The following is a 16,678-nucleotide window of genomic DNA, read 5'->3' on the forward strand; positions in this document are numbered from 1 at the left end:
CCCAAGGCAGAGACAGTCCCCACTCACCCATCCCTTCTGGAAGATAGGTCACTGCTACTGATGCCCTCCATAGAAATCCCCGAGTCTGGGCCAGGGAAGGGAGAGAGGGAGGGCAAATAACTCCCCAAAGATTATTGGGATGCTGCTGCATCTGGCATAGCATCACAGTGATTTTTTTCCTCACCTACTTTATGCTTCCCTCACAGTGAAGTCCTCCGTAACATTCAGTGAAGTCCTCCATAATAGGTGAGCCTGGCTAGCTCAGTTGGTAGAGCATCAGACTTTTAATCTGAGGGTCCAGGGTTCAAGTCCCTGGTCAGGTGATAAACTACTTACTAAGATCTTAAAAACCTGTCTGTCCTAGTCTGCAGAAGAGAAGAATGAGAGGGGATTTGATAGCTGCTTTCAACTACCTAAAAGGGAGTTCCAAAGAGGATGGATCTAGACTGTTCTCAGTGGTAGCAGAGGACAGAACAAGGAGCAATGGTCTCAAGTTGCAGTGGGGGAGGTTTAGGTTGGATATTAGGAAAAACTTTTTCACTAGGAGGGTGGTGAAGCACTGGAATGGGTTACCTAGGGAGGTGGTGGAATCTCCTTCCTTAGAGGTTTTTAAGGTCAGGCTTGACAAAAGCCCTGGCTGGGATGATTTAGTTGGAAATTGGTCCTGCTTTGGGTAGGGGGTTGGACTAGATGACCTCCTGAGGTCCCTTCCAACCCTGATATTCTATGATTCTATGATTCAATGGAGCTGTATTGTCTTCTCAGTGCTGCCAGATGCTGAGCTGGCCAGTACCCCTCACTGAACTCCTGCTCGCAATGTGCTGTTTCAAAGAGACCTCCCTGCTCTGGCCTGCACACTTCATCTAGGTCAGCGAAGCCCCCCACTTCACCCTTGTGTCCTCCCCCAAGCTCTGCCTCCTGGGTCTTGAGTGGTGCCTGGCCTACCTGCCCTTACACTGATACAAATCCTCCACAAAACCTTGGAAAGGATGAACATCCTTCCCCACCCCACGCCAATCATTGTCCTAGAGAAAAATCAGTTACCGTAACCCTTATTTGGGCTTCTATAGTGCCTTTCATCCTAGGATCTCAGAGCTCCTTAGAAAGGTGTGGGAGTGTCATTATCCCTGTTTTGCAGATGGGGAGACTGACACAAAGAGGGAAATGACTCAGGAGCGGGGGAAGGTCCCTAAAAGTGGGAGGGGGGGGGCCAGCTGTGCCCAAACTTTGACCCTGCCATTGCACCACCCCTTCCCCCGAGGCCCCGCTCCAGTGCCACCTCTTCCCTCAAGATCCTGCCCCCCTGCTTGCTCTCCACCCCTCCCCCATCACTCGCCCTTACAGACAGTAAAAAGTGGGAGGGGGCCATGGCCGTCCCCATTCCGGGGCCCCAGAAGTGACTTGTCCAAGGTCATGTAGCAGCTCAGTGGCAGAGCCAGGAATACAGCCCAGGTCATCTTGGCTCCCAGTATGTTGCTCTGACTACTAAACCAGGCTTCCTCCTTGGAGACCCCTAGAGGAGACAGTAAGTTCAGTGGACAGAGCATTGGCCTGGGAGTCAGGAGACCCAATCTAGAGCCCTAACAATGGATCCTAACTTGGGTTAAGAGCATTTGTTGCTCCATGCTCTCAAAAGACACAGTTAAGGGGGCATACACTGAAACTGGCTTGCCATTAGATTATGCCACTGGTCCTTGAGGCACCCTTTCCCTTGCCTTCTAAGAGTGCCCATGAAGTTGCTTTCTGCTGTCATTGAAAGAGTAAATTCCCTTTACCTGTAGATGCTAATGCTTCCTCATGGAGAGTAAATGCCAGTATCCAAGTTTAACCTTTCCTGCTGAAAACAGATGTGTGTGTGCACAGCACTGTAGCAGCCCTGGTTTGTAGTATATAGCTATGCCCTTTCATTAACTCAAATTCATCTCTCTGATATAGTCACTGTGACGCCTTGTCTTGCGCATCACAATTCATTAGACTTGCTGAAGGCTCCTTTCTTTTGCAGTTGAAAACTGAAAACTGTGGGGATCATTTGTCACAACTTGGTTCTTTTGCATCAGCCTATTTTCTACAGTGGGTGCCTGTCTCAAAGGTTCGTCAGCTCTGCTTAATACAAGAGCCATCCTTTCACAGAGATACAGGAAATTCATTCCCTTAAGATTAACCAGTGTGAGAGGTTTTGTTTCTTTTTAAATTTTACCTACTGTCCCTCTCAAGCAACGCAGATTTTTCTGGGTTCTCGCAGATTACCCTGCCTTTATTTCATGCACTAGAAACCACCCTAGTAAAAAAAACCCTCCTCCAAGTGCCACCCCTTTGTTCATGGCTATCCTTTTTTCATGGAGCTGGGCTCCCAGCGAGTATGAGGGCTCCACAGCTGGCTCAGCCCCCAGGACGTCCATCTGCTAGCTCCTGAGGGCAGTCAGGGCCTGGCCACTTTTCCCTGTTGCTACAGGCCAGGAGATAAGCCCTTCCAGCTGCTGCAGGATGGAAGATCCTAAAGCTTGCAAAGGAACACACATCCTTACTCTACAACACAGGGCACGAGTGCTGCGCTCCCATTTGTATTGCCTCCTCTGGGATTCTCTGGTATAGCTGGACCATCCACCCTCAATCATCTGTGAGGTATATGTTGCCTGTGGCTGCTGTCTCCTCTTCTGTTCTCTGGCCTTTCTGGGGGTGGTGGCTTCCCTGCCAAAAGCTAGGCCTCGATCCTCTGTCAATCAGTTGGTGGAGGGTTTGCAGATTTGCCTAGAGTTGCGTTGCCCAAGAGTGGATTGAAGCTAACAGGGCCCCCAGAAAGATACTTCTGTTGCCACCCCCATTTGACTCGGTTGCTCTCAAACTTGCAAGAGGACTTGGAAAGCCCCTATTCTTTTTGAAACATGGATGTGTACTATGAATGGCCAGCAAGATGTGTGGATTAGGTAGCTTTTCAGCCCCATCTAGTCAGAAAGGATCAGCTCTCCAATTAACTTGGTATGGGGACTGCAGATGATAATACTGGTACCCTTTGTATTATTGAGTCAAATTGCTAGAGTCAGTCAGATTTTTTTTTTAAGGCCAGAAGGGACCATTATAATCATCTATTCTAACCTTCTGCACAGCACAAGCCATAGAATTTCATTCAGTGGTTCCTGTATCAAGCCCATAGGTTTTGATTGAACTAGAGCAACTTTTCTAGAGGACATCTAATCTTGGTTTTAAAGACATCAAGTGATGATGAGTACACCACATCCATAGGTAAACTGTTCCAACGGTTAATTACCCTCATCTTGGTTCTGGTTTGAACTTGTCTATCTTTAGGGTGACCAGATGTCCCGATTTTATCGGGACAGTCCCAATTTTTGGGTCTTTTTCTTATATAGGTTCCTATTACCCCCTGTCCTGATTTTTCACACTTGCTGTCTGAACACCCTATCTATCTTCAGCTGCTAGCCATTGGATCTTGTTGTGCCTTTACCTGATAAAGAGCCCTCTCCTATCAGAAATCTTCTCCCCATATGGATTCTCATAGACCAGGATTAAGTAATCTCTGGGAAAAGCTAAAGATATTGAGCTTCTTAAACCTGCCTTACAGTTTCCAGACTTCGAACCAGGCTTTTCTGAACTTGTTCCATAGTCCGCATGGAAAACAGCATTGGAAGCGTGCCATGAGTGCACCGCTATTTCTGCCAGCCAAGATTCCATAAAGAAAAGTGAGCAGGAAGTACAAGGACATGGGGTCTGTATGATGGGAAAGAACATGCCAAAAGCAGCACCACTACATCCATGGGAATAGCCAGCTCACTGTTAATTTACTCCATTGTACAGATGGGGAAACTGAAATACAGGGAGGTGAAGCGACTTGTCCAAGGACTCGAAGTAAAATCAGTGTCAGAGCCAGGAATAGAGCCTGGATACCTGAGGCTCTGTTTTCTGGTCAAGGCATGGGACTATCTTCGTTCAAGAAAAGTTAGATTTTCATACTATGGACCTTGACAGTCCCTTTAAGAGTTTGAGAGAGAGACAAAATGTATATGCCTGTATACAGAAAAGCAGATAACATGCATTTTCTGGCATACCTCTACGTTTTCTTGAATGGAGAGTATTTGGCTGCCAGTGTGCCAAATATGCGTGTGTATCCATGCACATGCACGCCTGAAAGTTGCACCCGTTCTTTCCGCTCTTAAATGGCCTGCAAATAGCCCATCCTGTGCTAATTGAAGACACTGTGAGGGGGCGTACATCTGCTCTGAAAATCTGTAGTGGGAAGCCAGGCAGGTTGGCTGGAGAAGGTCCTGGGGAGAAGCTCTGCAGTGAAGCAGAAATTAAGGTCAGAGTAGTTTTAATGAAAGCAGTGCTATCCATAGTCTAATAAAGTCACTGGTTCAGCGTTAGACGAAAGTGATTTTCTGCGATTCTTTATCGTTGTCACATGATGTGATCCCTTAAAGGAAGGGAAGCAATTAATTCAAACACAGCTTTAAAGCTTTTTTTTTAAATAAAGAAAAGAATAACATTCTGGGACCAAGCCTGCCTAACAGAGTCCAATGAGAGTTTTTTGAATATACAAATAGTGCAAGATCTGGTCTGCCTTAAGTATTAGGACTAATAAGAAGAGTATTTATTTAACAAGGTCTTGTAATACATCCAGCTTTAGGGTGGACAGAAAGAAATGAAACAAAACGTATTTTAAACAGTAGGAACAGAGGAACTGTTTGTTGAAAGCTCTCTCTTCTCCCATTGGGAAGCTTGTCTTTTGGCGCACACCGAGCACTTTTTGCTAATCACATTAGCGGAGGAACCTGATCTCATGCTAGGGCTGGGAGTTACTTTGAAGCATTCTATGCTACTAAACTGTATACATGGTTCCGTTTATTTGTCTTTGCTTTTTGAATTTTAACCTCCTCAGAAGCTTCAGAATGTCTAAGGAGTCTGTGGTGAGCAAAGAACCCACAGCTCAGCTGTCCAAGGATGGGTTAGTCTTTGTGGTATCTTTAATCAGAAGGCTGCACATTTACCCCATGTTCATGATTACCTGGTGGGATCAGTAAGGACAGATGGGTGATGCTGATGGTGTCCTATGTTTGTAGAAAGCAATTCTCCACACTTCCCTGGACAAGTACAATCGCTATGGGGCAGCTATTCAGAGGAGGAGTTTGATTTAGACTGCTAGGCGAAAAGGTGTGTTTGTGTTTGTGATCCTAGTATAGGCAGGTTATAGTTTTAACATGTGTTATCTGGTCAAGCTAATCCTGGGAGGAATGGAGAATTAGGATTCACTGCAACCAGCTAACATGTTAAAACTATACTTGCCTTGGATTTTAAAATGTGTGAGATAATGCCTTTTTGCTAGTGACGACAATGTCCGAGTTGTTCGATACCGGGATTCAATTCTTGTCTATGCCGCTGGCTCACATGTGCCCCCAGGCAAACAGCATGTCCTCTCTGTAAAGTAGGGATAACGCATTCCTGCGTTCCAGAGTAGTGTGGTGACTAATGTTTATGAAGCATTTGCTGATTGTTGTGTGGAATGTGCTGTATTAACTAAACATATTTTGCCTGTAACTAGCTGGGGAAGGAGTAGACCCATGATTCATTTCAAAAGCACAGCTAACTGTAGCCCCCTCTCATTTACAAGTGTTCTCTTACTATTAGTTCCTCTAGCAGGCAAAACAGAAATCTTTTTTCAGATGCCTTAAACCTCTGATTTCCCAAGATCATGGGCAGTAAATCATTAAAGCAAATGAAGGAACACCCCCCCCCCCCCCCCCCCCGGAGGCTGGCTTCTGATAAAGAGCACTATTAGAACGGCAAAGTGCTCCCGCGACGTCCATTATGCTGGGATCTGTCATTGCCCTGTAACTTCTTAAATCAGCCTTTTGTTTAATCTGTTAGGAAGAGTGACTGAAAAGATCCATGTTCAGGAAGCTTCAGTAAGGCCATGTGATCTGGGTTTGACTCTGCCCTTTGTGTAAGAATGTTATTTGTCTGTAGTCAATAAAACAAAAACATGTCATTGGCATGATGAGCTATCCATGTGTTGCTTAGGTGTAAATAGCCAACCCTTTGGCACTGGCCAGTGGATACGGGATACATTTCCAACATGCAGTAAAGGCCTGTCCTGCTCACAGGTGGATACGACACACTGAGCATCTGCCCAGGTCAGGGCTTCTCATTGCATTTGGGGTTTTCTGTCCTGGGTCTACTTGTCATTACTGTCCATTTCCATGGGTCAATAGGATGCTATATGGTGTGGGTGCTGTCCCTTCCCTTTCTGCCAGGGATACATGCATGTCACCTGACCACCTCCAAGATTCCCTGGCTGTGTAGTCTTTGCTAACATAGGGAATAAGACTGTCCCAAGATGGCTTTGTGATGTGTGCCTCCCGCATGGTGAATTGTACAGATTACGTTAACACAGTGGCAACCAGCTCTTAATGAAATCTCAGCACACCCAAACTCAAGTTTGTTAGAGAATGGTCACTTATTTATTTTTTTAATGGATGCAGCATCTTGTCACTTTGTTCTATTCGCAAAACTTCCTCCTAACTATAAACCAGACCCATGAAGCAGAAATGACACATTCTGGCAGCTGACATCTCTAGGGTGAATTTAGCATGAAGACCGAATAACCCTGAGGTGAGTTAACATGTCACCAAGATGCTGCTCTGCTAATCTAAGAAGCCCAGCGCCATGGTGATGCCCGACTAGGAACAATAATGCAGAGCATTTGCCCTAGATCCAGATGCTGGACATTGGTGGCTCAGAGACCTGACATCACCAGATGTTTTTGGAGTACTTCTGCCCCTTTTTGTTGTGGAAGTTCAATTTTCCACAGCTATACTGTGCTAAACTTGTGTCGCATCCTGAAGATTTATGTGGAAGTGGGTCACATGTGGAATACTGCCTGATAGCATCTGATAGATACTGACATCTGCTACTAGCATCAAATGTACTTCCATCCCAGATAGAAGGGGCTTTCAGGGATTCACATTACATATGAAGGAGGAAAATAATATACACGCACAAGTATAGCGATCAGACCCTGCAACATCACAAGCACATCCTCATGCAAAAGCAAGATAATAAATGTACACTATTGAGAATGCATTTAGGGAGAACACAAATTTCTGAAGCATATTTCTATTGTAGTTGGGGACTGTTTGACCTTTCTTATTTAAGGTCAATTCTTACATATACCTTATAGGCAGCCTGCAGGAGAAAGACAACTTATGATGCATCCTATAAACTCAATCATCCTCTGATTATGTTTTTAATACACATGCTCCCTGCACTTACCACAGCTGAAATAGCTCTTGGGGCTTCAATCTAGCTGTCCCTGGCCGTTGTTGTTCTGACTCGAGCAGCAGTTTTGTGCTATCGGCCAATCTGGCTTTGCGGTTCTAAGACAAAGTGAGGTGAAGGAGCAATCTCCATATGAACTAATAGAGGATGCTTCCCTTCAAAGTGCTGAGCATCCTCCACACACACTGGCTGGAGAGATGGGGAGCGCCCTCGAACGTGGGATAGTCCAAGGGATTTGGTTTTGCAAAGGGAATAGCTATGGAATCAAAGCAAACTGCTTGAGCCATATTTACTGCCTATGGCTTATCCATTTCATGAAAGGTTTTGCTTTTCGGGGTGGTTTAACATATTATAGGATGGATGGGTGGTGCAATTTTATCGCAAATCTCTCAGTAATTGGAGTCTTTCTTAAAGCCCCATCTCCTATGCATCTTAAAATCTCTGAGTTTTTTAAGCCAAAGCCAGTCTTGATTTTGGGAGCCCTGACTCATGATATTTGAATGCCTGGGTTGGTACCACTGTCACATGGATCCCTTTTGCTTGCTTGCTTAGCTGTGCCATGCTAGGCTGCTGTTCCCCCTATGGCTGTTACTTATGGGGCAGTCACTTTTTCATGCCGACCATTCACCTCTCCCGGTTGCAAGAGAAAGAGTAGTTAAGACCAGTGTCTATTTGCTAGAGTTCCAATATGTTTGACCGTATCTGTCTAGAAATGTCCCTGAACTTATCTTCTCCCAGCCACTGTCTGACTTACCCTGGGCTGCAGTGTCCTTGTTAGCCTTTCACGGTATAATTCAAAACCCCCTGGCTCTCTCCACGCAGTGGTGCATGGAGAATGGACCTCAGTGGCACACCAACAAAATCCTCAGCTAAACTGAGGCAAGCTCAAACATCGCTTGATTTCTAGCTAATCTGCAACCTAAAAATAAAGGTTGCATAACAGTCCTCAAAGGCAACTCATTACATTCTTCCTAGCTTATTTATAGTCACCTGTAGGGCTTCCTATTAAACCCAGACGGTGTTTTGTCTCTCGAACTAGATACGTGCACAGTGAAGCTGCTGCAGTTTTGCTGAATCTATTATGCTGCCACAAGAGACTCGAGGTGCGTGATCAAACCACAATAGCTCTATGGAAATTGGAGTACTGTAGGTTTTCATTCACAGATCTATTTTTATCACACACTCCTTGCACCTATTTAACTAAGTAACACACACATTTCTCCCTCAGAAAGGAAGTGTTTTGTATCCTACTGAGGTACTTCTACTTTGGACACAAATTTAATTCGGTATCACTTTAAATGGGCTCTGTGATTATTTACACTAACTATACTAATTGTAGACCTGCAGCCCTGGTTAGCCCTAACAGATTTAATATAGGAGTCTAATTAAGGTCTATCAACTGACAAGCACACATCTTTCTCTGACAGTCACTGCAGCCAAAAGTGTATGTTTGCGTCCACTAATATCTGATTCTGATTAATATTTTTGTCATTAGAACACAAAATCAGTTTTACTGCAACAGAAACTTCAAATTTAATACCCATTATCTATCCAAGTTGTTTCTGTAGTGCCCATCACCATAATAGCTAAGTAATGAACAAGTTAGGTTAGGTCTGCAAAATTTTACCATTAGAAGACTTCGTTGTTCTACTTGTAGCCTTTGCTTGTTCCAAGTAGCTCTGTTTTTTTGGGAGGGCAAGTGTACACCTGTAAATATCAACTTCTGTTTGTCAGGAAGGTTTTGGTTTAGAAGTGTGTACTGAAGACGGACAGCTTTGATGTAGTCTTCTCCTCAAGTAGTTCATGCCAAAGAGGAGTGCCCTTCACCGAGAAGTTTACTTCTGGCTTTTGCAAGTTTCACCCTAGGCTTTGTTAATTGCATTGTGTTAAAAAAGGTGCAACTGTCTCTGGTGGATGGCCTAATACATGATGTTTCATAGAATATCAGGGTTGGAAGGGACCTCAGGAAGTCATCTAGTCCAACCCCCTGCTCAAAGCAGGACCAATCCCCAGACAGATTTTTGCCCCAGTTCCCTAAATGGCCCCCTCAAGGATTAAACTCACAACCCTGGGTTTAGCAGGCCAATGCTCAAACCACTGAGCTATCCCTCCCCAGGCATGCAAACAGTCTGGGTAGACATGAAACCTCCATAGTAGACTAGAGCTGGGACTACACTAGTGAATGCAAAAGCAAATCCTGTTAGACACTGCAGGAGTTGGAATCTCTACATGAACTTTACAGGTCAGGCCAATCTTTTAAATAGGCTGAAGGCCACACCCAGTCCAAATGATTCAATAGCTTTAGTGCTATGTATTTAGAAACAGCTCTTTGGGCTGATCAGATAGCTAATAAATACACCCTAGGAAATAACTCCCCCCTCCCCCCCCCGTCTTTCTGCCAGCTGTAATTTTAACGTTCAGTGGTGATTTACAAGCAGGAACTTTGTTCTCTGCTCCTCGGATTTCTCTCGCCAGACTTTGATTAGTGTTAATGTGCATAGAGCTCTGAGCTTGGTTTTTGGTACAGGATTTCAGTGCTCCCAGTGAATCTTAGGCATTCACTAGGAGCACCTGTCCATTATTTATGCAAAAGAGTTTTAATAATTCTGTGCATTTCGATGATGCCCCTTATCTGAGGGTCTCGAGACACACTCAGCCTCACAGCAGCACCGCAGGGTTAAGGGGTGGAGGGATTGCTATGCCTAGACTGCATGTACAGCATTTCCAAAATGTGGGACAGTAGGGGGAGTAGTTGTTGCATTGTTATCAGCTTATCTGCATCTGGTTCATGTACCATGTGCTGGGTAATAAAGACCGGATGCCATATTTTAAAAACTAAAGTGGCTCTTTAGTAAGGGTACGTCCACACTACCCGCTGGATCGCGGGTAGAGATCTATCTATCGGGGATTGATTTATTGCGTCTCGTCTAGATGAGATAAATCGATCCCCGAAGGCACTCCCCATCGACTCCGGAAGTCCACCAGAGCAAGAGGTGGAAGTGGAGTCGACGGGGGAGCCGTGGCCGTCGATCCTGTGTTGTGAGGACGGGAGGTAAGTCGATTTAAGATATGTCGACTTCAGCTACGCTATTCTCGTAGCTGAAGTTGGGTATCTTAGATCAATCCCCCCCCCCCCCCCGTGTGGACCAGCCCTAAGAGAAGTACCTTCAGAGATGTTGTAACTACAGCTAGCATTCCAGCCATGTGCACGCAGTCTGACTTCCTGCTGCCTCCTCCAAACTCTTACCTCCTGCAACCTGTGCTCTTCCCTCCAAGTTCCATACAAGTTCCTACAGCATCCACGCTGGCACTAAACCAGTTTGAATGGAGCCCAGTGAATTTTAACCAGCTTTTAAACCTGCTGAAAGGTAGTCTGTTCTAACTGGTTCTTAGGCCCTTTGTAGCTAGTGCAGGGCAAGTTTGTGTGTTAATGACAACTGTCCTGCCAATGTGCTGAGGACTTGAGCTGGTTTAATTTCTCTAGTGTATACAAAGACCTCAGTATACCACAGTGTGTTCATGAATCTCCTCTGTAATGGACGGCATTCAAATTAAGCACAAAATGGCAGCTGCCTCAAGCAATGTCCTAGAAATTTAAAGGTGCAGTACACAGAAAACAGTCCATAAGTTACACACCTGCATACCTCACACTCCTCTATATGGGTCTTCTGGCTAGTGATTACATGCAACACTGCCAGAATTTGGTCCTATCTTTGGACCTGAGCCTCCAACCCTTTTTCGCATGAATAAGGACTCCTGGCTCAGATCCTTGAGTTTGTTCCTAACATAAGAACAGCCGTACTGGGTCAGACCAAAGGTCCATCCAGCCAAGTATCCTGTCTACTGACAGTGACCAATGCCAGGTGTCCCAGAGGGAGTGAACCTAACAGGTAATGATCAAGTGATCTCTCTCCTACCATCCATCTCCACCCTCTGACAAACAGAGGCTAGGGACACCATTCCTTTCCCATCCTGGCTAATAGCCATTAATGGACTTAACCTCCATGAATTTTTCCAGTGCTCTTTTAAACCCTGTTATAGTCCTAGCCTTCACAACCTCCTCAGGCAGGAGTTCCACAGGTTGACTGTGAGCTGTGTGAAGAAGAACTTCCTTTTGTTTGTTTTAAACCTGCTGCCCATTAATTTCATTTGGTGGCCCCTAGGTCATATATTATGGGAACAAGTAAATAACTTTTCCTTATTCACTTTCTCCACACCACTCATGACTTTATATACCTCTATCATATTCCCCCCCCCCTTAGTCTCCTCTTTTCCAAGCTGAAAAGTCCTAGCCTCTTTCATCTCTCCTCATATGGGACCCATTCCAAACCCCTAATCATTTTAGTTGCCCTTTTCTGAACCTTTTCTAGTGCCAGTATATCTTTTTTGAGATGAGACCACATCTGTATACAGTATTCAAGATGTGAGCATACCATGGATTTATACAAGGGCAATAAGATATTCTCTGTCTTATTCTCTATCCCTTTTTTAATGATTCCTAACATCCTGTTTGCTTTTTTGACTGCCGCTGCACACTGCGTGGACGTCTTCAGAGAACTATCCATGATGACTCCAAGATCTTTTTCCTGACTCGTTGTAGCTAAATTAGCCCCCATCATATTGTATGTATAGTTGGGGTTATTTTTCCCAATGTGCATTACTTTACATTTATTCACATTAAATTTCATTTGCTATTTTGTTGCCCAATCACTTAGTTTTGTGAGATCTTTTTGAAGTTCTTCACAGTCTGCTTTGGTCTTAACTATCTTGAGCAGTTTAATATCATCTGCAAACTTTGCCACCTGTTTATCCCTTTCTCCAGATCATTTATGAATAAGTTGAATAGGATTGGTCCTAGGACTGACCCTTGGGGAACATCACTAGTTACCCATCTCCATTCTGAAAATTTACTATTTATTCCTACCCTTTGTTCCCTGTCTTTTAACCAGTTCTCAATCCATGAAAGGATCTTCCCTCTTATCCCATGACAACTTAATTTACGTAAGAGCCTTTGGTGAGGGACCTTGTCAAAGGCTTTCTGGAAATCTAAGTACAGTATGTCCACTGGATCCCCCTTGCCCACATGTTTTTTGACCCCTTCAAAGAACTCTAATAGATTAGTAAAACATGATTTCCCTTTACAGAAACCATGTTGACTTTTGCCCAACAATTTATGTTCAAATAATTATAAAGAGATATATCTATCTCATAGAGCTGGAAGGGACCTCTAAAGACCATCAAGTCCAGCCCCCTGCCTTCACTAGCAGGACCAAGTACTGATTTTGCCCCAGATCCCTAAGTGGCCCCTCAAGGATTGAACTCACATCCCTGGGTTTAGCAGGCCAATGCTCAAACCACTGAGCTATCCTTCCTTCCTCCTCCACTTATTCTTTACTATTGTTTCAACTAATTTGCCCCGTACTGACGTTAGACTTACCGGTCTGTAATTGCCGGGATCACCTCTAGAACCCTTTTTAAATATTGGCGTCACATTAGCTATCTTCCAGTCATTGGGTACAGAAACTGATTTAAAGGACAGGTTACAAACCATAGTTAATAGTTCCGCAACTTCACATTTGAGTTCTTTCAGAACTCTTGGGTGAATGCCATCTGGTCCCGGTGACTTGTTAATGTTAAGTTTATCAATTAATTCTAAAACCTCCTATAGTGACACTTCAATCTGTGACAATTCCTCAGATTTGTCACTACAAAGGACGGCTCAGGTTTGGGAATCTCCGTAACATCCTCAACCATGAAGACTGAAGCAAAGAATTCATTTAGTTTCTCCGCAATGACTTTATCGTCTTTAAGTGCTCCTTTTGTATCTCGATCGTCCAGGGGCCCCACTGGTTGCTTAGCAGGCTTCCTGCTTCTGATGTACTAATTAGACATTCTTGTCATATTGGAGAAGATTTTCCTTTTCTTTGTATTTTATTTTTCCACGGTTCTGCAAAAGTAAAAAACTTCAATGCCTGTGCGGGGAGAGACAGGCTAAGGATGAATTTATTTCTGTCTGGCATGTAGTAGAGCATTAAATATCTTCAAAGAGAATTATTTATTGCAGCTGTTCCAACTCTGTGGGCATAAATGAATTCTCGCAACAAACACAAACCCTGTAGTTGGAGAAAGAGGAGGAAGATTCTCTGAGGGGCAGGGTATCAAGTCCTCTTTCTCCTGCCAGCAGAACTGATCATGTTGATGGATGCCCCTTGTCACCATCAATTATTTAAACTACTACCAGGCACTGCTGTGTTCGTCCAGAAAACCAGAACATGTGCAAACTCCTTCTTGTCCCTCAATGGCGGTACAAGGGCCTTATGTGTGTGTAATGTAATCACCCAGACCTATTTTGGCACTTCCTTAGAGGTTCTGATTTGGTTTGAGTTTGGGTGATTAGCCGAGAGGAAGGGTGAGGAGAAGGAGCAATTTATTTTGTGTGAATCCTAGCCCCTTGCCTGCTGCTTTCACTGGAAAAGAAGGATGATATTAACCTTGACTGAAAGCTGCTAGCAGCTTCGTCTCTTTTACTCCAGCCCCTGGACTGATTGCAATTGTAGCACTCTAGCATGGCCTGTCAAGCTGGTCCCAAGCCAGCTAGGGCTTTATAGGTCAAAACACCTTTTAAATGCTATCAGGAGGCCAATCAGTGCAGATCCAGAGCATTACGTCATTGATCACAGTGAGATAGCCTCCGGCCAAATGGACTGTTGCCTTCTTTGCCAGGTTCAGTTTCCAGGTCGAATTTAAATTGTAGTCTCGTGTAGGGAACAGTACAGTATCCTGCTCTCAAGGATACAAAGGCACGGATGAAGGTAGCAAGGCCCGTATCTGAAAGAAACAGTCACAATCTCCTGGTAAGAGGAAGATGAGAAAAAGCTGTTCCAGTCACTGCTCCTGTATGATTTTGTGACAGCAACTGGGTGTCTGTTAAAACTTCCTAGATTCCAAAGTCTGGTGAACAAAGTGCAGGCAAATACTTGCAATTATAGGGGAAGCTATGTTCTCCACCATGGCTTTGAGCTGTTCCATCCCTGTGCTACCAATATTCATAGCTATGTCATTGGATTGAACCCCAGCCAGGCCTTGCACGTTAGGAGGGTAGTGGATTAGCTGTGCATCTCCTGGACTAAACTTCAGGATGGAGGACAAAACCCATTTTCATTGTCAGGAAGTGAATCAAAGGTCCTAGTGGGAAAGGATGGTGCATTAATCCTTTGCACCAATTTGTCACCTAACCTCCACGCTACCGCCTTTCGGAGCATAAAACTAGCCTATGATGACAATCCTGCAGTTCTGACAAGGAATGAAGTGTCCGAATGTTGACAGGCAGCATAGCAACTCTTATGCAATTTATTTCTCTCCACCCCATCCCCAGTTCTTCCTGGATTTGGGGCAGCACGAGGGACCCAGATATCCAAAAGAAGCCATTTGAAACCTTTGTTCATTCTGAATCCCTGGAGCTGCTGGGCCTTTGACTCATCCAGCTAGAGTTCTGGGAGTTTTGCTTGTTAGAGGGAGAGAAATGGATTTAACTGGGGCAAACCCCAGGCATGAAGCATTCCATCTCTTGCAGACGTGAGCGCCTAGTGAAAGCTGAGGGGGGGAGGGGGAGAATTATTTAATTGGACATGAAGAAAAGCAGCTAACTAGGCAATGACACTGGCAAACTAGAAAGGGGCTATGGCACGTGCTAATAGTGCAGATGATCCTTCCCTGTAGTGTGAACAGAAACTGACGTGATGTGGCCTAGTGTTTGTAAAAGGAGGCTCCAGCAGACTACTGGAAGCCAGTTTATGAATATGCATGTTCTTTTCCCCCGGGTCTTGCTCCACAACCCACTGGGGAAGGGAGCAGAAATCTGAAATCATCAATTTAAGGGCCAGGGGTGAAAGTTTGACAGAATGAGACGGGGAAGCTGCCCGAGAGGGGAAGGACTGAGCGGAGATTAAAATAATTGAAGGAACAAAGAGCCTTCTCCAGTACAGGGGCATGAGAATCTGAGAGATGCTGAAGGGCCAGCAGTGTTAGGGTGGGAGAGAAGGGATCCAGGGAGTAAAGAAACAGCAGGAACTGGAGAGTACCAGACAAGCACCATTTGGAGCACAATATAGGATAGTAAAGTACACCCTGTCCAGAACAATTCCATGTCCTCTACAAAACCATTAACTGGTTCCTTCAGTAACCTCTCTTCCTAATTCTCTCTGTTCAATGTGCTGAAGACCCTAACTAGCCCTTTACAAAGAAGAGCAGGGGTCACTGCTGCTGTGCATCATCTTAGTCCATTGCCCTGTCTTGCTGCCCTATATGTTCATAAACTGGTGGAGTGACTCAGCAGCGGCGGACAAACCAGCTGCAGTCAGCATGGCCTTTTCTCCCAAGGCTAATGTCTTTAGCTGGAGGCTCTGCCTAGTCCTGTGTATAGAGCATGAGCTTCCCAAAGGTTCTCTCCTAACTCGCCACGCTTATAGCCCTTAAACACAGAGAGGGGGAAGCTGAACCAAAATTAACCTCTTGCTGACTGGCCACAGTGCAGTGCGCCTGGGCCCTCTCTCCATATCGCTTTCTATTGCCGTGCTTGGGTTTGGGGACTTGAGAACTCCAGTTTGATTCCATGTCGTGGTATCTCACCCCCATGCTAGCAGAAGCTGGGAGCGCTACAGAGGTGGCATGGTCATCCCTGGGATGGAAGGGTGTGGCTCATCACATAGAGCAGACACACCTCCAGCTAGTTAAAATAAAGTACTGATGGGCTCAGAAGAGAGTCCCGTTCAGCTCTCCTTACCCAGATTTCTGTTTCCATCTTCCAGGCTATCAAATGTGGGCAAAACCATAACTGGCGTGATGAGGTTTTGCAAGGAGCACAGATGACCTCTTAGCTGTAGGCAGAGAGCAACCTGGCCTGATTGCTGAAAAAGTGGCCAAGTATGTTTATAATTTCTTTTTGCTTTGCTTCTGAATAGCTCTTACCTCTATGGTCTCTTAGTTTCTCTCACCTTCCTGGGAGCTATATGGGCTTGTGACTGGAAACTCTCATCTGCTCACTGGGGCCTAGTGAGACAGCAGCAAAAATGTGAGCACAGGATCTATAAGGACATGTGGAAAACACACACATCCTCTCTCTCTAGCCCAAGACCTAGTTCATGTTGTCAGTCATTGCAGATGGTGCTAGTGACTCACAGAGCTTATTGTGGATAGCAGAGTCTCTCTCCATCCTGACGCTTTCCCCTCCAGCGCTCTCTCCACAAGGAGATTTTGCAACAATCTTCGGGGTTTTTTTTTGAAGGACAAATAGACACTCAACTCTGTTGCCGCTTGGAGCGTGCTTGAGGCAGCAGTAGAGTCATGCCAGTGTGTCCTATTTTATCCTCGAAAAGAAGAGGAACATAGCCAG

The 16,678-nt window shown here is 45.0% G+C and overlaps 1 non-coding gene across 1 annotated transcript; it reads left to right on the forward strand.

The window, feature by feature from the left end:
• Window positions 1–250: 250 nt before the first annotated feature.
• Window positions 251–323, forward strand: TRNAK-UUU. The gene has a single exon. It is a non-coding gene; the product is annotated as a tRNA-Lys (tRNA).
• Window positions 324–16,678: the final 16,355 nt, after the last annotated feature.

The sequence above is a fragment of the Trachemys scripta genome, chromosome 14 (assembly GCF_013100865.1).
Source record: "Trachemys scripta elegans isolate TJP31775 chromosome 14, CAS_Tse_1.0, whole genome shotgun sequence".
In the NCBI taxonomy this organism is placed as follows: domain Eukaryota; kingdom Metazoa; phylum Chordata; order Testudines; family Emydidae; genus Trachemys; species Trachemys scripta.